Here is a 22,674-nt window from a genome sequence, read left to right on the forward strand (position 1 = left end):
CATCCTGTGTTTTGAGAGCCCGGTGCAGGATCTGTAGCGCATACAGGGAGGTCTTCTCAATATTTTTGCGTCCGGGAAACGGTGGGAAGGTGTCAGGGAACAGGCTTTGTCGATGATGTGCAGAAGCAGACTAAGGAAGTCGGATTTGGTGTTGATTTGTAGCAGAATGTGGAAACCGGGTGGGGAGTTTTCTTCACAATAAATTGTTCCCCACGGCAGTTCACTTGGAGCGGCCGAATACTCTCGAACAAGTCCAATACTTGCCGATGATGTTTCGGTGGCCCAAGTGCTCGATTGTTCGTCAACACATAATAAATCAGCTCCTTGGTTCCCCCAAGAGATCGACGATCTTCTCAAGCAATCCATCGGCGAAGAGACCATCCATGTAAGGGGTTATAAGCTGGGCCATTTCCTGTGAATTATGAAAATCATTTTAAATTCGCTATTTTTCGTTTTTTTTTTATATATATTATTACCTGTGCCGCATCGGAGCACCAACTAACACCGATTCGCGCCTGGAAAAGCTCTTTCAAGCTGGCCACAAGCGTGACTTCCTTCCGTCCTACGTGTCTGCTTTCCATCCAGCTCGGATGCTGGAAATTCTTTATGACTTTTTTTTTCTTTTTTTGACTTATCGTTTTTCAATTACACGTTTATCGACTAAACGCAATATTGGTTTCAAAATAAACCAAATTTTAATTGCATACAATAAAAAATGAGCGTGCAAAAATAACAAAATTTTTCGTTTATCTATAATCAAAATTTTTGTGAAAGCCATCCAATAATCTGCTTTTGAATAACAAAATAAAATAACAAAACGTTTTGTTGAAACCAACCCCCATTCTTTTTCTGCGTGTACGCATGACAATGTGCTTGAATTCCAATCACAATGAAATGCATGGGTTCGTCAACGCAGAAACTATGGTTTCTTGGTACAGTGGGGGTTTGATTTCGCCAAACGAAAAATCGCATCCTTTTTTTGTTGGAAAAATTCTTTGGCTGTCCGAGCTTTCAACAACACAATGAGCTTCTATTACGTCTGCTTGAAGGAGGCACATAATAGACGATTGTACACCGGAGATCAACAAAATAAAATGCTTAATGCTGCAGAAACAAAAAAGCTTTGCCGAATCAAGTTTAAACTTCCATCGTCTCGGGGGTGAAACTATGTCAACGTATCAAATTGGAAATCAGAGAACTAAAAGAAAGGGTACGCAGATCCCATCATTGCAAATTGGTCAGATAATTACGGAGGGCGAGACAGAAATAAGGCAACACATATTAAATGTTTTTTTTGGAGCTTTTTGATTCGGAGGAAGTTCTACCAGATGGAAATTTTGTCCCCCTGCGAACTGTTCAAAATAATCATCTTAACAATCGCTTAATGAATGACTTCTTTAAGGACGAAATTTTCACTGCAATACAAGGTTCAGCTGCTAATAAATCTCCAGGGAAAGATGGATTGACTAAAGAATTCTTTCAAAAAGCGTGGGATATTATCAAAACAGAATTCACCCTTGTTTTAAATGACATAAAAAACGGTCTTATCCCAAATTGTTTACAAGATGGGATTATTGTTCTCGTTAAAAAAAAAGGATGGCGACGGAACACTAGCCTCGTACAGACACATAACATTATTAAACGTTGACTTCAAGATATTTTGCCGAGTATTCAAAGCCAGATTGGGATGTTTCATACCTGATGTTCTTACATCTCATCAAAAATACAGCAATGGCGATCGAAACATTTTTGAAGCTGTATGTACCGTTAGAGATCAAATTGTAATCTCAAACCATGAGCGGACGGGTGGTATACTTGTTGCACTTGACCTTAGCCATGCTTTTGATCGCGTCAGCCATAGTTTTCTTCTCACTACGCTCCGCTCGATGCATTTTAATAGGAAATTTCTTGATCTTCTGGCAAATCTGTTGATGGCTGCCTCGTCGAAAATTTTGATCAATGGGAAATGCACCGAACCTTTTGGGATAAGGAGATCAGTTCGCCAAGGAGATCCCCTGAGTATGTTATTCTTTGTGATCTATCTCCAGCCCCTTTTAGAAAAGCTGATCCAAATATGCAACTCCCCTGGAGAATTCGTTATACACTTATGCTGACGATTTAACTATCATTGTACGTGAAGTTTCAAATCTGCAGGCAATAAAAGAATGCCTAGAAAATTTTGAAGCTGTAGCTGGAGCAAAGTTAAACATACGGAAAACGGAAGCAATGGAGTTCGGTACGCAGCTCCCTTTCTGTTACGAATTTGAAAAAAAAGATGCTGTCAAAATTCTTGGGGTCGTTTTTCATAGTAATGTGAAAGAAACATTTGAAGCTAACATGGAAAAACTATACCGAAATATAAATGCTATGATCGTAACGCAACGTTACAGACTGTTAAACTTAAAACAGAAAGTTTTTCTCCTCAACACATACAGTACCGTTCATAATTGTATAGAAATTGAAAGCATGCGCACTATCACTTCGACTTTGATCTTCCATAACTTTTACTCTGATGATATTTTTTGATCAAATTTTTTGCGTTAGATAGATCAACTATCACACTATGATAACACAAAGCTTGAGCTTTCTGGAATTTGTGTGGCCTGAAAAACAGTAATTCTACGAAAATCGGACTTTTTGGACTTTTCTCATTCAAGCTGCAATATCTCTGAAACTACGCAACACTTTTTATTGAAATTGTGAACAGTGATTGTTGAGATATGAAGCAAGCATGTCTGAAGTTTTTGAAAGATTCTATCGATGAGATCAAAAGTTACGCGAGGTGCAAAATTTCAGGCATGAACCTTGAAATGCGATTTCTATAGTATTTTGGACGATTCATGAGAACAATATCGTTTCCTCCACCATTCAGATAAAAAAATTCTGGCAAAAGCAATGAAGAAAAGAAAAAATGGAATAAATGATCCATTTGTGTTTTGAAATCAGAATCTCGCGATATTGTTGTGATTTTTCGGTTGAAATAGATTTACTGGTTGTTAAACAGAGAATATGATTTTCCTATGGAAACATTCGTCCAAAATTCTATAGAAATCGCATTTCAAGGTTCATTCCTAAAATATTGCACCTCGCGTAACTTTTGATCCCATCGACAGAACTTTTCGAAAACTTCAGACGTGCTAGCTTTACATTTCATCAATCACTGTGCAAAATTTCAATAAAAAATGTTGCATAGTTTCAGAGATATTGCAGTTTGAATGAGAAAAGTCCAAAAAGTCCGATTTTCGTAGAATTACTGTTTCTCAGGTCAAACAAACTCCAGAAAGCTCAAACTTTGTGTTATTATAGTGTGATAGTTGATCTATCTAACGCAAAAAATTTGATCAAAAAATATCATCAGAGTAAAAAGTTATGGAAGTTCAAAGTCGAAGTGACAGTGCGCTTGCTTCCAATTTCTATACAATTATGAACGGTACTGTATATATGCTCCAGACTATGGTACTTAGCGTCAATTTCACCCTTGACAAATAAGTATATAGCCATGATCATCCGCCAAATCGGCTATTTTCTATGGTCAAATATTCCGGCACAACGTGTTAGATTAACCCACATAGTAAGATCAAAAAGCCATGGAGGACTTGGCCTACACTCCCCAGACTTGAAGTCAAAGTCTCTACTGGTCAACCGATTTTTGCGACTTGAGGACAGAATCCCGTCCGTCAACCAATACATTACCGTCAAACGGGGCATCATGCAACAGCGGGGTTCGATGCAACATTTAGATAACACTACATTGAATCAATTTTCAATTTAATGTATTGTAATAAAGTTATCTTTTAATGATAACAAAATGATGATGACATAATTTCTCGCATCTTAAGCTAGTTTTCTTAAGTTTTTTATTTGTATGTAAAATTAGAAAAATCGAGCAATAAATGTACAAATATTAACCCTCATCCGCATTAGGGTGTCATTTTGACACCATTGCAAGTTTGAAGGCTTGTAACTTCTTTCAGAAGCTTCAAAATACAAAAATTTCTTCGGGGACCCTAAATGAATTCAAAAGTTTTTCAATATTGCATCTTTACTTTTTTTTATGGACGAACCCTGGAAGCCTGGACAAAAAAACTCCCTTTTCCGACTTTTGGTGTCATTTTGACACCACAAAAGTAAAATCTATTTAAGTCGTTTGAATTATTATGAGCTTCATATAAAACTTATATCAATAGAAACCTTGTAATGTCAGTAAAATATGTTTAGAACATTATATACAGCTAAAGTTACTAGTTTTCTCGTTATTCAGCATGAAAGAAAAAAAATCCGAAAAAACATGCCTCACGAAAACTGCTGTAGTTCATATGTTACACGACCAAAAAAATATTTGCCTTATGCATATGAAAGCTGAAGTTAATGCCTACATCATGGAGACAAGAAATATTTTTTTAAATTTTTTTTAATGAAATGGTCACAAAAAGTTTAAAAAAGTGGTCTAAAAAACCTACTTTTCATTCGATTGCTAATAAATACTGTTTGAGCGATGGTAGAGTTTTGAAAAAAATATGACTACAAAATGTACTAAAATTCCAACATTTTGCTGTCTTTAGATTTTTTATGCAACAAAAATTGAATTAACTGGAATTTTTCAAAGTTCACTACTTTGCGCGATTTTTTTACAAATTGAAATTTCATCTGTTTTTGTGGTCCACTGTCAGGTTGTACCCAGATTATCAGTGCTTTTACTTTGTTTGGACCAATCAAGAGTATATTCATTGGAAAGTACATTTAATCTACATTCTAGTGAGGTGCTACAATTCACGCTGTGAGATTTCACAAAAATATGAAAATTATAAACGTAAAATCATTCCTGAATTTCTAGAACTACAAGCACCGCGTCCAGCAAATCGTGTTTGTTTGCTCTCCGAGTAGGTACGGTGGGTGGTGATTCGGGCAGAGAGCGAAGCCGACAGACGAAATAATGATGCGTGTCGTGACTAGCAAACGAGAACTACTGTCAATAGAAAATTTCCAACCGCGAAACGTACGACACGCATCATTATTTCGTCTGTCGGCTTCGCTCTCTGCCCGAATCACCACCCACCGTACCTACTCGGAGAGCAAACAAACACGATTTGCTGGACGCGGTGCTTGTAGTTCTAGAAATTCAGGAATGATTTTACGTTTATAATTTTCATATTTTTGTGAAATCTCACAGCGTGAATTGTAGCACCTCACTAGAATGTAGATTAAATGTACTTTCCAATGAATATACTCTTGATTGGTCCAAACAAAGTAAAAGCACTGATAATCTGGGTACAACCTGACAGTGGACCACAAAAACAGATGAAATTTCAATTTGTAAAAAAATCGCGCAAAGTAGTGAACTTTGAAAAATTCCAGTTAATTCAATTTTTGTTGCATAAAAAATCTAAAGACAGCAAAATGTTGGAATTTGAATACATTTTGTAGTCATATTTTTTTCAAAACTCTACCATCGCTCAAACAGTATTTACTAGCAATCGAATGAAAAGTAGGTTTTTTAGACCACTTTTTTAAACTTTTTGTGACCATTTCATTAAAAAAAATTTAAAAACATATTTCTTGTCTCCATGATGTAGGCATTAACTCCAGCTTTCATATGCATAAGGCAAATATTTTTTTTGGACGTGTAACATATGCACTACAGCAGTTTTCGTGAGGCATGTTTTTTCGGATTTTTTTTTCTTTCATGCTGAATAATGAGAAAACTAGTAACTTTAGCTGTATATAATGTTTTAAACATATTTTACTGACATTACAAGGTTTCTTTTGATGTAAGTTTTGTTTAAATCGGTCTATTACGCCAAAAGTTATAACGATTTGAGCTTATGGTGTCAAATTGACACCACAAGTGCTGATTAGGGTAATGAAATCTAATGCGGATGAGGGTTAACATTTTTTGATGCCGAAAAAAACTTTACCCAGTATGACGGATCGGCTTGATAAAATAATCTACAAACTTTTTACTGCTTTCCTCATGTTATACCAACATTGTTGGTGTAAAAATATTTTTCGAACAATCACCCAATTTTTTAAAATGAATATTTTTAAAATTCAGTTAGATGTCTGGGGTTAAATGCAACAAAATGCAAATCAAAGAAATACCTTGTAAATCTCGTTTCCATGTGTTGGAATATGAATGTTTTGCATCACGCGTTTGTAAACATTAAAATTTTATTCATCCAAACATTTATTTTTATGATTTCAGCTTTTAAAATTTTTAATAGATCTATTTAACCCCTAAATGTATGCAGCATCCTTATTTTCAGAAAAAATGTGAAAATTAGTTTTTACAGACCCAAAAACTACTGCAATTGGTGTTGTCATGCGTAATAATCTTTAAGGTATCGCAAAAATATTAAAAACTATAAATTTTCGTACGTTTTCATAAGATTTTTCATTAAAAACAAAGTTTGTTGCAAGTTACCCCATTTTCTAAGGAGGGTGAAAATCGCATGTTTTTAGAAAATTAAAAATAAGTGAAGAAACCTATAATTTTTCTAACCTCGCCAATTTGATATCCCAGCATGCTTAAAACTTTTGATGTATAAGGGGTAGGATTAATTGTTAACATAAGTTTATTAGAAGCCATTGAAGTTGAAAATTGTTGCATGTTGCCCCAGTTGACGGTACCTTAGATATAATACCACATACTGTTACGGACTCTCCGTAACAACTGGGAGAACCATGTATCGGGAATTAAAGGCAAACAAATTTTGAATTGTATACTTAGATAGAGTAGGATATTTATCTCAACTCCCAGGTCCTTCGTTCTCCATTCCTATCCCCCAGAAGCTGACAGCATAATTCGGCGAAAAACTGAAGCTCAGACAGTGTAACTGGCAACGCTGTTGGAAATTTGACGTTTGCGAAGAGAGGAGAGAAAAAGGCCCGAAGATTGCATGGCGTGGCAGGTTAGCTGGCGGGTCGAGAACGAAGCCACGAGGATTTTGTCTTTGTCGTCGTCCGAGAGCAGACGTTTTTCCCCGTGCACCCAGCTCCGTGGAACAGTCAACCCACGTGCTCAGGAGGTTCTCCAGACTGACCGTCAACTAAAGTCTGCGTTTCGGAAGTGCCCTTAGCTCTCGATTATTGGCTTCCTGGCAATTCCGCACATCCGGTCCTGATAGCCGCCAGGGGTTGTTAGGGGGCGGACCAAGGGTCCGATAAATCCGGTTCTGCTAGCTGTGACCGGGCGCCTTGGCATTCGGTGCTTCCACGTCAAGGAACGACCAAGAACCTCGGGGACCGAGCCTAGGAGCCTCTGGCCGCCACCGAGCTACACTGGTGGCCGCCCTGGTGCAAGACGTCATCCACGTGCCAGCTATTTTCAAAGGGGCACCCGCGCGGCACCCAACACCCGCCGGGGATACCCACCGCCGTGGACAAGAGCAAATGAAACGACCAGGCCTATCGTCTATCGAAGTCATCACGCTGGACCCAACAGCCGGCTATCCTCTGGTTTCCGTCGCTACGCACGCTCACACAACAGCAAGTATAAACCTCCTAAAATTGTCGTACGTGTTCCGCCAAGGGCCCCAACGTTCCTGAACGGCCGCATCGTCCCTTTTCCCCTTCCCTAACAAAAATGTGACCCAATAAATAACCCCTAAAATGTACATCAACGTGTTATAAATGCATGCCCGAAAACCCCGATTCATTGGCCTCCCTGTTTCGCTGCACCCTACTTCAGAGTTGTGAATTCGCCTCAGGTAAGAGAAGCCGACCCTGTGTATAACGACGACTGAGCTAGCCATCGTTACACTTGGCGATCCGCGAAAATAGTTCAAAAAAATATTCTATTTCTTTCCGGAAATCGTATATTTTTTCGATGCTTACCAGGGGTGATTCACGATTGCTGTTATCGTGACTGTTTCGTTGTTCGTCAAAACCGCATAATAGTTCGTTCCATAGATCCGTTAAATTCGTTGATTGTTAAATTAACTGTTCGTATCATAATATAAATTTTCAGAACCCAAAACCTTTACCATTATCTAGTTTTTGATTTATCATAAACCAGAATAATCGATCAGTGTTTTCAATCATATCGAGTTCAATAGTTCAAGTGCACCAGCTGTTAATTACAGGATTCAGTGATACGATCTGTTTTTTCCATTGTCCCACTTCAAATATTTTGACAGTGATAAACATGAATTTAATCCTCGAAAGCGAACTCGAATCCTATTTTTATAGGGTACGCGTGGACCATCTGGAGGAAGATGAGATCGAGTTCGAGTTAGAAATAAGAGACATTGAGTGTGAACAATTCGGTAGCAATATCTCTAGAAAAAAACGTTGCCTTAGGGAGCGGCTAAAGCTTGAAAAGGAAGAAACATCCAGAATCGAAAAGAAATTTAGACGTGATCCGTTACAGGAGATTCAGGTTTGTGAGAAAAAACTGGTACAGGTTGAAGAAGATTGTTTTTACACAAACGTGAAGAAAGTATCGCAAAGATACCTCTCTTTGCTTTTACATTTGGGATGCCGTGTTAAACTTATTAAACAACACACCCTAGAAGATAAATTCGAAATTCTAAATAACCTACTCCAACGTGTCCTATTTATAATTAATAAATATTTCATGGGAAATACGGACCTCGAAGAGGCCCAGGTGAATGTAGGAGAAGAAGGCCTGCCAGCTCTCTTCGAGGAACCTTTACCCGAACCCACAAACGTTTCACCGGCTAGAGAAGAAACGAACCAAATCGCAATGCTGCAAATCGAAGAACCAGATCCGTTTGTGGATCAAGATCTGGTTAACTCGTTAACAAGATTAGGTCTTCTGGATTCCGGTTCGGTAGATCGAAAGAACCTTCGCGACGGTATTCTTAATCTTGAAAATGAACTATACCAGCTACGACGATTGAAAGATAAACGGCTATCCTCGCAAATCGATAATGTCACCCCGAAATCATCGTCGAGAGGGGCGATTCCAAAAACATCAGAAATTCCGATGCCACCTTCAATATCAACAAGCATGACATCTTTTCCAATCCCATTTCCCTCGGTTCATTCATCGTTGAGCGTAACGTCGAATGAGCCTTTGAATGTGAGCTTTCCGACACCATCCACAAATCGAAATCCACGAAACTCAATTCCACTGACGACCCAATCGTTGACAGGTAGCTCACAATACCCCACGACCAACACGAACCCACCGATATTCACCACAGGGACTCGCCCGAGCGTCTCGGCGAGCTACCCAACAGAATATCCGTTCCCGTACTACGGTCAACCGTATTGGCCCCCATATTTTCCAAACGTACAAAACATCACACCATATTCCCCATGGCCAATCCCAAGCATGCCTCCCGCGGTTCCTAACGGTTATTTCCCGATGTCGGGAACGGGATTGGCCACGTCTCACTCTTTAGGGCTACACCATCAGCACATAAATTTTATCCCGCAACCGACCACATGCAGTGGCCCCAACGCGTACAGCCCTTTACATCCCCGGGATCAGCCCGTTGACCCCGTGGTATCTTATGCAAAACCAAACAGTTCAAGTTTTCCCATAGTTTCGCAGAATAACCAACTAGACTTAAACCCCAGCGTTAGGAACATCGGTGACAACCATCCCCGCGTTCGTTCCCACAAAGCCCTTCCAGTATCGAAATGGAACTTGGATAAGTATTCCGGGACGGACCAGGGCTTAAAATTGAACGAATTTTTGATGTTGGTTAGCCAACACGCACTATCCGAGAGGACCTTAGACGATGAGTTGTTTGACTCAGCCTTTCATTTATTTTCAGGCCCGGCGTTAAACTGGTATATGACCATGAGAGCCGCAGGGCGGTTAAATAATTGGGAACATTTAGTAACCGAGTTGAGAAACACGTTTGTTCACCCTGAACTTGACTCCTTAGTCCGTAATAGAATCTATCAAAGACGTCAACAAAGGAACGAAACATTTCAAGACTTCTATTACGACATGGAGAGTATGTTCAGGTCCATGAACCATCCATTCGATGATACTGAGAAGCTCAATGTTCTGAAAAGAAACATGCGCTCGGACTATAAGAAATCGGTTTTATGGCAGCCCTTAAACAGTTTAGTCGAACTACTAGATGCTGGTCATCGCCTCGACGCGTCTAATTTTTCACTTTATACGAAAGTCTTCGGAAACGAAAAATCAGCCAACGTAGTTTCGGAAACCCAAGCCGGCCGTTGGACAGCTAGGGACCGAGACAACGATAACCGTGCTCGAAAAAAAGATGCAGGCCTAGAAAACAAGAATAAGTGGGGGAGGAGTAAAGAAGAACACCATAAGAAGAAAGGGGAGTCCGAACGGAATCCACGTATGGACAATAAATCAAGGGGTCTAAGCCCTAAAGACGACCCCCAAGAACCTAGTTCATCCAAGCCGAGACGTACTTTAGAGTACCTGATCGAGGGTCATAGACCCCCTGACCTTAATCAGTGTCTTAATTGCCGACTAACAAGCCACACCTTAGAGCAATGTAAGGCGTACAGAGGAGCAATGTGTCTCGTTTGTGGGTTCAAAGGCTACGAAACCCACAATTGCCCGTATTGCCGAAAAAACGGGTTACAGGCGACCGAAATACGCCGGTCGCCGAACCCAAAGGCGTAACCCACATTCCCAAAAACCACCCTCTTAATGAATTTTGGGAACTAGTTCCCAGTAGTTACTATGAGTCAGATTCTTTAGAGAGCATGCTCATATCTTTACAGGCTTACAATGACAATCGTCCTTATGCAAGCATTAAAATATTCGGAATTCCAACACAAGGGCTGCTGGACTCCGGTAGCCAGCTTACCCTTATAAGTAAAGAGATTTATTCTAAGTTATCACGAATTAAACTCAAACCACTAACCCACCCTACAACCGTACGATCGGCAAACGGGTCGAATTTGAAAGTGCTAGGTCAACTACAAGTACCGTATCAGTTTGCCAGTCAAGTAAAATTAGTACCGACATTAGTAATCGAAAAATTGACCGTGCCATGCATTTTGGGCATGGATTTTTGGGTTAGATTCAAAATCTGGCCTACGATCCAAAATTGCGCCTTAATTGAGGCTAAACATGCCGAAGGTGATCCACCTACACCAGCCCACCATTCTGTGAAGGAGTTGGAAGAGCTAGAGGCCACCAAACTTCTCTTCAAGGTCGCGAATCCAAACGAGCTTCCTGTCACCCACCTGACGGAGCATCATATTGAAATCGCCGACGAATGGCGAGGGAAACCTCCAGTTCGTCAGTTTCCATACACGCTTTCCCCGAAAGTACATGAGAAGGTTTCACAAGAGTTAAAACGCTTGCTAAATGCGGGGATAATCGAACGGGCTAGCTCGGATTGGTCTTCTAACGTAGTGCCGGTTATAAAACCCTCGGGTAAAGTTAGACTTTGCCTTGACGCCAGAAAAATCAATGAACGGACCGTACCAGACGCGTACCCGTTACCACACCCAGGGCGGATCCTAGGACTACTTCCGAAAGCCCGATATCTAAGTACCATCGATCTGTCGGAAGCTTTTCTCCAAATTCCGTTGGAAAAAGCTTCCCGACGGTACACTGCATTCAGTGTACAGGGCCGCGGAATGTTTCAATTCTGTCGGTTGCCATTTGGCTTGCGAAACAGCGCTCAGGAGCTGTCACGCCTTATGGACAAGATTCTCGGACACGGTGAGTTGGAACCGAACGTCTTTGTATACCTTGATGACATCATCATCGTAACAGAGACGTTCGACGACCACCTCCGCCTTCTCCGAGAAATCGCATCTCGTTTGTCCCAGGCAAATCTAGCGATAAACATAGAAAAATCGAAGTTCGGGGTTCCGGAACTGCCATTCCTAGGATACCTGCTGTCCACAGATGGGCTACGAGCTGACCCGGAAAAGATTAAGGCCATAGTAGACTACGAACGACCATCCACTATCACGAAGCTCCGCAGGTTCCTAGGGATGGCCAATTATTACCGGCGTTTCATCGACGACTTCAGCGGCATCACTGCGCCCCTGTCGGACCTTTTGAAAACTAAGTCAAAAGTCTTGAGCTGGACGGAATCGGCCGAGGAAGCTTTCAGCTTGGTGAAAGAAAAACTGATATCGTCTCCGATTCTATCATCTCCTGATTTTGACAAAGAATTCCAGATCCAAACAGACGCCAGTGATGTCGCAGTGGCCGGGGTCTTGACCCAAATCCAAGAGGGTAGTGAGAAAGTAATCGCTTACTTTTCTCACAAACTTTCTTCAGCTCAGAAAAACTACCACGCCTGCGAAAAAGAGGCTCTGGCCGCGTTGTTGTCGATAGAGGCTTTTCGGGGGTACGTGGAAGGTTCCCACTTCCAGCTTATCACAGATTCCTCTGCGTTGACCCACCTCATGACCGCGAAGTGGAAAACTGCTTCGCGATGCAGTCGGTGGTGCCTTCAGTTGCAGCAGTACAATATGACAATCATTCATAGGAAGGGCAAAGAGAACATTGTACCCGATGCCCTGTCGCGCAGTGTCTCTGTAGTTACTCAGATTTCTAATGATGATTGGTATAACCATGTCCTAGAAAACGTTGTTGATAATCCTGATGATTTCGTGGATTTCCGGTTAGATGACGGGGTCCTTTTTAAATTTGTTGCTGGGAAGGAAGAGCCCCGGGACACCCGGTACGATTGGAAAAAGGTTCCACCCCCGCAAGAACGTCCGGATATCATCAGAGAGGGCCATGACGAGTCCATGCATTTGGGATTCGAAAAAACGCTTTTTCGAATACGACAACATTATTTCTGGCCCAAAATGACTTCCGAGATCCGAGATTATGTCTCGCGATGTAGGATCTGTAAGGAAATAAAAGCACCAAATGTTGCATGTACACCCACGATGGGAGAGCAGAGGCTAACGAAGCATCCGTGGCAGATAATAGCTTTGGACTTCATAGGCCCACTCCCACGAAGTCGCAATCAAAATCAATACATCCTCTCCATTGTTGATCTGCATACCAAATGGACCATGCTGCTTCCTTTCCGCCGAATTGACAGTATTAAGTTCTGTGCGGCTCTCAAGGACCAGTGGTTTTATCGAAATTCGGTGCCAGAAATTATTATCACCGACAACGCCACTTGTTTTCTATCGAAAGAGTTTAAGGCTCTTTTGAGTAGGTTTGACGTCCGGCATTGGCTGAACGCGAAGTATCACTCGCAGGCGAACCCGGTGGAGCGGGTCAATCGCACAGTCAATGCCGCGATTCGTTCTTATGCACGCCAAGATCAGAAACTCTGGGACCTGAGACTTTCAGAAGTTGAAACCATTTTAAACTCCACTATTCACTTAGCCACGAATGTTACTCCTTTTTACGCCTCACACGGTTATGAGATGATCCATAAAGGGCCAGAACACAATCTTCCTTCGCCGAATGATGAAGGCGAGGGCCAAAATTTTGAATGTCAGCAGAAGGAGTTGTTCGGGATGATTAACGACCTCGTAAAACGAAATCTCAAGAAAGCTCACGAAGAGAGCAGAAAACGGTATGACCTCCGACATCGCCGGTTTTCAAAAAAGTACGAAGTAGGGCAGATGGTCTTCCGCAAGAACATGAAACCATCCTGTGCCATTGAAAACTATAACGCAAAATATGGGCCCCAATATTTGCCGGCCATCGTTCGTGCGAGAATTGGTTCGTCTTCCTACAGATTAGATGATCTCGAGGGCAAGTCCTTGGGCATCTGGCCAGCTGAACATTTAAAACCAGCATAGTATGTTTCGGTTCGATCAATATTCAGAAAATGAGAACAATCTCTGACTCTCAGGGGAAGAGTTGTTTCTTTTATTTTGTCATGCTAAATAAAATGTTCCGGTAAGAAAAACATTCATTATCCAAGAGCACCTATAAAGAAAAGGGAACAAAAACACATCAATAATAGGTTCGGAATCCGTTTAAAAATCACGAAGATAACGTTGATAAAGACTTACCAGATACAACAGGGAACAAAAGTAATAGAATGAATCCATTCTAGCACTGGCTCCGGGTCCGACCACCGGGAAATCCTAAAAGGTTTGCTAGGGAAATTCTTGGAAGGTTCATGGTGAGAAAGGCAAACCAATTATGTTTGTGTTATTCCTCCTGTACGCTGGCTCTTACTTGTTTCTAAACAAAACGGGTCACGTTCACAGAAAACAAAGCGCCGCGTTCGCGTCAGATTCGCGCAAAGCAAAAAAGGAATCAATTTTAAGAGGGGAGTATCCTCTCGTAAACGAAAAAGCAGAAAATATTATTCACCAAAAATTGGAAATTTGCTAGAGTTTCGTAATGTTAACATTAATTACAAAATAATTAGTTTTAATTCCAAATGGTCAGAGGAAACGAGTTCAAAGTCTATACCGCCGCAGGAATAAGGCTATTGATTTATGGTTTCTTTAATTTAACACAGCTGAAATTAAAAGTGCACTTAATTAGTAGTAAAACAAGGCAGATCATGACTGTCCTTGAAACATACTCTAGTAAGATAGAATATAGGGCCCTATAAGATTTAATCGTTAAGGAAAAGCGCTTCTAGAATAAGTTATTGATCGATTATGATTGACTTCACCGTAAAATAAGGTTGGGTACTGTTTAGGAGGGGTTAGGGATGTTGACTCTTTATCTGTTAAAATCACAAGTCGCTATGCGGAACAGTTACGATAATAACGACAGAAAAAAAATTATGATTTCATAATTTTTATTTTTTTGGAGAGAGGGATTATTGTTACGGACTCTCCGTAACAACTGGGAGAACCATGTATCGGGAATTAAAGGCAAACAAATTTTGAATTGTATACTTAGATAGAGTAGGATATTTATCTCAACTCCCAGGTCCTTCGTTCTCCATTCCTATCCCCCAGAAGCTGACAGCATAATTCGGCGAAAAACTGAAGCTCAGACAGTGTAACTGGCAACGCTGTTGGAAATTTGACGTTTGCGAAGAGAGGAGAGAAAAAGGCCCGAAGATTGCATGGCGTGGCAGGTTAGCTGGCGGGTCGAGAACGAAGCCACGAGGATTTTGTCTTTGTCGTCGTCCGAGAGCAGACGTTTTTCCCCGTGCACCCAGCTCCGTGGAACAGTCAACCCACGTGCTCAGGAGGTTCTCCAGACTGACCGTCAACTAAAGTCTGCGTTTCGGAAGTGCCCTTAGCTCTCGATTATTGGCTTCCTGGCAATTCCGCACATCCGGTCCTGATAGCCGCCAGGGGTTGTTAGGGGGCGGACCAAGGGTCCGATAAATCCGGTTCTGCTAGCTGTGACCGGGCGCCTTGGCATTCGGTGCTTCCACGTCAAGGAACGACCAAGAACCTCGGGGACCGAGCCTAGGAGCCTCTGGCCGCCACCGAGCTACACTGGTGGCCGCCCTGGTGCAAGACGTCATCCACGTGCCAGCTATTTTCAAAGGGGCACCCGCGCGGCACCCAACACCCGCCGGGGATACCCACCGCCGTGGACAAGAGCAAATGAAACGACCAGGCCTATCGTCTATCGAAGTCATCACGCTGGACCCAACAGCCGGCTATCCTCTGGTTTCCGTCGCTACGCACGCTCACACAACAGCAAGTATAAACCTCCTAAAATTGTCGTACGTGTTCCGCCAAGGGCCCCAACGTTCCTGAACGGCCGCATCGTCCCTTTTCCCCTTCCCTAACAAAAATGTGACCCAATAAATAACCCCTAAAATGTACATCAACGTGTTATAAATGCATGCCCGAAAACCCCGATTCATTGGCCTCCCTGTTTCGCTGCACCCTACTTCAGAGTTGTGAATTCGCCTCAGGTAAGAGAAGCCGACCCTGTGTATAACGACGACTGAGCTAGCCATCGTTACAATACGATGTCACATCTAAGTATCATAAGAAGAGGGCTGGAGGATATTAATGCGGAAATTCGAGCAGCACCAGAGGCAAAGCGAATCTACGAGCACTTCTTTAGCAGAATCAACAAACGATGGAACCGGATCTGGAGAAACATCAACAGCCGAGAATTGGACTCCGAAGAAAAGTCAATATACCTACTTTTTGCTGGTTCATGGAAAGCTAAACCACATCTCACTTTTCTATGAACAAGAAAGACGAGATGATCCAAACTGCAATTTTTGTAATTTGGTAGAAGACATCGATCACAAGTATGCAGGGTGTTCAGCAGTTGCACCCATGTTGGCAGTTTTCCAGCAACATCTTCGAAGCTCCAATACCTTCGAAAAAAATTTGTTATCCTGAGGAGATTTGTAGAAGTGTAAATAGTAGAAAAGCATTGAAAATTTTTATTAGGTACATCATGTACCATTTAGAAGTAAATGATTGTTTGAAAAATTGTACTACACTCAAAAACTACTTAGAAATGTTTTAAACTGACTGGAATAAAAACAATAAAAAAAAAAATAAAACATGCCGTCAAAAACAATAAATCACATTATTTAAAAAAAAAAGTTTTTCGTCTTCGTTGTGATATATCGCGAAGTTGAAATCGTTGATACCCCGGACTTAAGCGTAGTGAAAAAATCACTTGAAAAGCCGTTGAGCGGCCATTTTGTGAAAAAAACTAAATTTGTGAGTTATCATTAAAATAGATTACAACCAGTTTAAAGTTTCCATCAACCAACAAGCCAGATTTTTTCAACAACTTGTCCTGTCGGTGAGCAGTGGAAATGGATCCTGAGTAGGAGAATCCTCAATCCAGCAGCCATGTGCCTCTGGAGTTTCCGTTCCCTTTGGCATTGGACGGTGATATGGCCGAAAATTACGATTTTTTCGTATGGTATGGTATGGTTATTTTTTGGTATGGATCAGTGGCCAGACACGGATAACAAGAAAAAGGTTAGTTTTCTGCTGTCCGTAATCGGGAAGCCTGCCAGGAAGAAATTCTTCAATTTTGAACTGACCGAAGAGCAAAAAGTGAACCCGGAAGCGGCTCTTAGAGCAACTAAAGCGCTAGTAGTCTGGATTTTTTCGAGGCGATGCAATTTTCTGGTGAATCAGCTAACGATTTTTGCACCCGGCTGGAAATGCATGCTAAACTCGCCAGGCTTGGTGATCTCGCAACGGAATTAGTTACATTCAAGCTGGTCACTTTTAACAAGTGGTCACTTTTGCGCACAAAGTTGTTGACTATGACGGATGTCATTTGAAGAAGGCGATGGACATTTGCAGAGCTGAAGAAATCGCGTGCAGTCGAACTCGATGCAGGAAACCAGCAATCGGAAGTGAACAAAATACAAAAGTCGAAGGAGAAACTGGTGAAACCACCCCTTTGTAAATTCTGCGGGGATCACCACAAGTTCATCAAAGGAAAGTGTCCAGCATTTGAAAAGCGGTGCACCAAATGTGGAGGAAAAAACAATTTTAGAAAAGTGTGCAAATGGAATGAATCGAAGAGTCGCCGATTTAGGAAATTTTGAATTATTAGGAATTGAAAATAGTGGAAATGAAAATAGTGATACAGAAGAATCAGACAGTGATTCGGACTGTGAAACGTCTTCGCAAGAAAGTGAGGCAGAGTACGAAATTGGAAAAGTGTATGACAATTCAAAAACGGGTGGAAGTGTTTTGGCCGAACGGGACCTAAAATTTAACAAAAAATGGAAAGCCGTTATGTGTGACTTAGTCACTGGTGTGAATACAAGTTTAATTGGCTATAAATGCCTAGTAAAACTTTTTTGCGATAGTCCTCCTACTATTCTGCCGACGAAGTTTCGACTACAAGGATTCGGAGGAAACCCAAAAAAACTGGTACTCCAGCTAGTAGAAGGAGATCATCGACCGCTGTTGTCTGCTAAGGCATCCCGTGAGCTTGGGTTCGTGAAATTCTGCCAATCGGTTTCGTTTACGAAGCCAACAGCAATCCAAGTAGAGCGACTGCTGAACATCTACAAAATTGAGGTTCAAGGATTAGTGGATGAATATAGTAACCTCTTCTTTGGATATGGAAAGCTGCCCGGAGAAGTCACTCTTGAAGTTGATAGTTCGATAACGCCGTCAATTCAACCACCCCGGCGTGTCCCAATAGCGGTTCGTGATAAGCTGAAGAAGGACATAGAAATGCTCGAAAAAGACGGTAATAGTCAAGGAAAATCGACACACCGAGTTAGTAAGTAACCTCGTAATAGTCCAACGGGGTAGGCCAGACTCATGGGTTCGTATCTGTTTGAATCCAGTACCTTTGAATAAAGCCTTAAAACGATCCAACTTGCAATTTGTTACCCTTGATGAAATTCTCCAGGAGCTGGAGAAAGTGAAAGTGTTCTCTACCGTCGATGCTCGAAAAGGTTTTTGGCATGTAATGCTTGACGAAGCCAGCAGTAAATTGACCACCTTTTGGACTCCATTTGGCCGGTATCGCTGAACTCGTTTGCCTTTCGGTATTGCACCAGCACCCGAAATTTTTCAAATTAAGCTGCCAGAGGTGATACAGGGGTTGAAGGGGGTCAAGTACATTGTCGATGATCTATTAATTTATGGCGCAGGTGATTCCCTTGAAGAAGCTCTGATTAACCATAACGAAAACTAAAAACAACTATTTTGTCGTTTAGAACAACATTAAATAAAATTAAACAAATCCAAACTAAAGTTATGTGAGAGATCGATTAAATTTTATGGTCACATACTTACGGACCAGGGACTCCAACCAGATAATGACAAAATAACAGCTATTCGAAACTATTCGATTCCATAACCTGACCAACTTAAGAAAATTAATTTCCATATCATTCCCATGGCAATGGACTACAGTTGAGCAAGAAGAGTTCGAAAAAGTGAAAGCTTTGGTATCAATAAGTAGTTATCTGAAATATTATGACATAACCCTATCACTTACCATCGAATACGATGCAAGTAGTACAGGCTTAGGAGTGCTATATTACAGCGCGATGGGGTTATAGGTCATGCTTCAAGAACTCTTTCTGCAACAGAAAAAAAACTACGCTCAAATCGAAAAAGAGCTATTGGCCATTCTCTTCGCCTGTGTACGATCGTTATTCGGTAAACATAGCTAGGCCGCATTGGTGCACCGACGGAAGCCATCTTGTTCCGAGGCGAAGGAAGTCTGGAAAGTCCTGTCGGGGTTCCCAAGACGGAAGCCCCCTTATGCCGAGGCGAAGGTAGTCGAGAACATCGTGGAACGCAACCGATCCAGGAAAATAACGGCCAAAACTATCGATGTCGCCATCAGTCCTTGAGGTTTGATCAGCAGCAGTAAGGGCAAGGTCCGTAACAGGTCAGAATTCGTTAAGGAACTTGGGGGCAAGCAGTGTAAAGTGTGGCAATATATGTACCCATAGAAAAGCATACAATTTGGAAGTTTTCTTTATATTTAACTGATATTCCGTACGATTTGTTTTTGTGGATATTCGTGCCGCCCTTAGGCCCAAAAAAGGGGGTCTCTGAGACGCCGGCGGAAATGGTAAGACGATTCTTACATATTTAAGTTGGTGGTTTTTGGGAGAGTAGAAGAGTCAGTGCCATTTGATCGACCTTAACCTATCATTCAGGTCGTTGCCCTTGCCTTGGCGCTCATGCTTATTGGGTTGGGTTTTGTCGACATCGTTACTATCATTAGCTCTCTGCTACCAACGCACAGTGGTCCAGAAATGAAATTTAGCGGGAAACAATTATTTGCGCTCTTGCCTTAGGTATAAGACATTTGGTGTCCAAGACAAAGTTGTACAACATCACAAGACGCTACTTTTGAATGAAATATTTTTAGGGTGGTTCATAAAACTCCTTAGATACGAAAATTATTTTTTTACTGTAAGAAGATAGTGCTGTATTGTGTTCAGCAATTATGTAGAACAACATAATTGATGAAACTTTGTAGAAGACTTTTAATGTCTATCTATTAACGTTTAGGTTTTATGATGATTTTTCGTGTACAAGTTAGGGTGGTCCTACAAAAACAAGTTTTTTAGTTATAACTTTGTTGGGTATCAACTTATCAAAATCATGTGTTCAGCAAGTATTTAGCAAATCATTATGCGCATCTTTTGAAGCAAACAGATTTCTAATATCTGCTTTTTATTCGCAGTTATCATGAATTTTGTGTTCAAAAATGGCCGTTTTGTATGAGCCATAACTTCAAATGGAGCAAACTAAAAAATTCAAACTTTAATTCGTTTGAAAGAACATATTAAAATATACATTATATCAAAAAACTGGAGAGGTGTTTTTTGTTTAAAGCTTTTTATTTACATTTGAACTTGACCAAAATTGCCATTTTTCATATAACCTTTATATATTATTTTTGACTACTTTTGGCTACGTGAGGAATAACCGTACACATCGTAACATTTATATCATCATTATAGTTAACAGAAACGGAAAAACGGAAAAATAGTTTATTTGAGAAATCAATAAAAAAATTTATAGAAAACAAAAAAAAAACACTTATATTCTAGCAATAATGAAACTAATAAAAATACGCGATTTTTGAATATTTCATACATTTTCTATTGGATAGTGAGAAGCACGGATCTGATGTCAGGAGGAGTCTTTAAAAAACATCCTCCAGACTAACCACACGATCGAACTTTCTGGAGTGGTTTCCTCGGAATCATCGTAAACTTCTGGTTCTTGTTTCACGAGCTTCTTCCGAATACATGCCTATGGGTAAAATATGATGTTTTATGACTGCTGCTCCATGCACTAATATAATTTGTGTACGGTTGGAGAAACGGGATACCAGCTATATAAATTGTTATAAATCACCCGAGTTTCTTCAGCATACCCTTCAAACGAGCTACTGTTGGTTGTATGGTTAAAATCGCGTAAAACTTTTCCAAAAGCTGGACATTCAGTCCCGTAATTTGTGCAACTTCAATCCGTTTCTCGAAGAATTTCCTGGCAATATTTCCTGTATTGGAATTCCCACCGGTGACCCTAGGCTCATCAATACATAAATTCAGTTGTTCTTTTGGTATGTTTCGAAGACTTTGACGCCGTTCATTCACTTCTATATTGGTTTTCCTGACTCTCCAAGTGGGTTTGTCCATACAAAGACGATCTGCGATCTTCATGAACATTTCCAACGAATCTTGTTAGATCTGCACTTTCCTTAGCAAAAATGAGCCTAATAGGTCTGCACAAACTCACTGAGGATGGGCAATCGTTACTCCAGATAACGTTTTGTATCCCATTAGATTTATCTACGAGACGTAACGGAACAAGAGAACCCGCGAAAATGTGTGAACCACTGTATTCACGCATGTCTCCTTCATCATCTTCGTAAATGAATGATTGATTAAATCTATATTGAAATAATTTGAAGATCAAAAGGTAAAGGTTCATTCAAAATACATTTATACCTGCTGTGGTTTGAGCTACCATATGCTCCCCATTTGAAAATCAGTTGATGCATTTTTTCCGGAAATGTAGAATCATATTGTGAATATTTCAACAACCTTTCCACTATATGATCCACCAAATTAATTTAATTAATTAATTCCTTTTTAAATGTTAATTTCGAAAGCTTCGGATCCATTTTTAACAGATCTTCAACCACATTTATTTTCACTAGGCCCCTTCAGCCAGTGAACGACTATAACTTTCCTTTGAACGTTCATCACGAATAATCGAAACTCTTGAACTGAAAACTGTGTGGTTTACTTGGGTTTGATCACAATGATCACCGGAGAAACCAAAACTGGCTTTCACAGTCAAAAGGACATATGTAAGAGAATAATAACTCCTTCTAAGAAAAATACAATTCAAGACTTTCTTGTTGGGTAGTTAGTAATTCATTGTTTTCAGTTTATGGTTCTATACATTAATAATCAAGAATCCTAATTTTTTTTCATTTGTGCCCCTCTGGCTATGTTAGTCTTTCAAAATTTTTACAAAAGGTTATGAATAGGAAACTTTGCTTTTGTAGTGGTAAAAAATTTAGAATTTTTGACTTAGGGTGCGAAAGCAAAGAAGAATTCCATGTCGCAGAGCAAAAGTTATATATTTTGTTATATGAAAAATGGCAGTTTTGGTCAAGTTCATATGTAAATTAAAAGCTTTAAACAAAAAACACCTCTCCAGTTTTTTGATATAATGTATATTTTAATATGTTCTTTCAAACGAATTAAAGTTTGAATTTTTTAGTTTGCTCCATTTGAAGTTATGGCTCATACAAAACGGCCATTTTTGAACACAAAATTCATGATAACTTCGAATAAAAAGCAGATATTAGAAATCTGTTTGCTACAAAAGATGCGCATAATGATTTGCTAAATACTTGCTGAACACATGATTTTGATAAGTTGATACCCAACAAAGTTATAACTAAAAAACTTGTTTTTGTAGGACCACCCTAACTTGTACACGAAAAATCATCATAAAACCTAAACGTTAATAGATAGACATTAAAAGTCTTCTACAAAGTTTCATAAATTATGTTGTTCTACATAAATGCTGAACATAATACAGCACTATCTTCTTACAGTAAAAAAATAATTTTCGTATCTAAGGAGTTTTAGGAACCACCCTAAAAATGTTTCATTCAAAAGTAGCGCCTTGTGATGTTGTACAACTTTGTCTTGGACACCAAATGTCTTAAACCTAAGGCAAGAGCGCAAATAATTGTTTCCCGCTAAATTTCATTTCTGGACCACTGTGCAACGGGTTCAGCTGACGGCCATCTGGTGGTCGAGTTCCTAAGCTTGGTCGGTGTTTGTGTCTCACAGCATGGGGCTTAATTATCTGGAGACTACTTTTGGGAGAAAAAACTTA

At 40.5% G+C, this 22,674-nt stretch overlaps 1 protein-coding gene across 3 annotated transcripts in view; it reads left to right on the forward strand.

Annotated features, from left to right (window-relative positions):
• Positions 1–22,674, forward strand: part of LOC129748050 (uncharacterized) — a 211,293-nt gene that overhangs the window by 137,612 nt on the left and 51,007 nt on the right. The gene's annotated exons all lie outside the window — the stretch shown is intronic.

This window comes from Uranotaenia lowii, chromosome 2 (assembly GCF_029784155.1).
Source record: "Uranotaenia lowii strain MFRU-FL chromosome 2, ASM2978415v1, whole genome shotgun sequence".
Lineage (NCBI taxonomy): Eukaryota > Metazoa > Arthropoda > Insecta > Diptera > Culicidae > Uranotaenia > Uranotaenia lowii.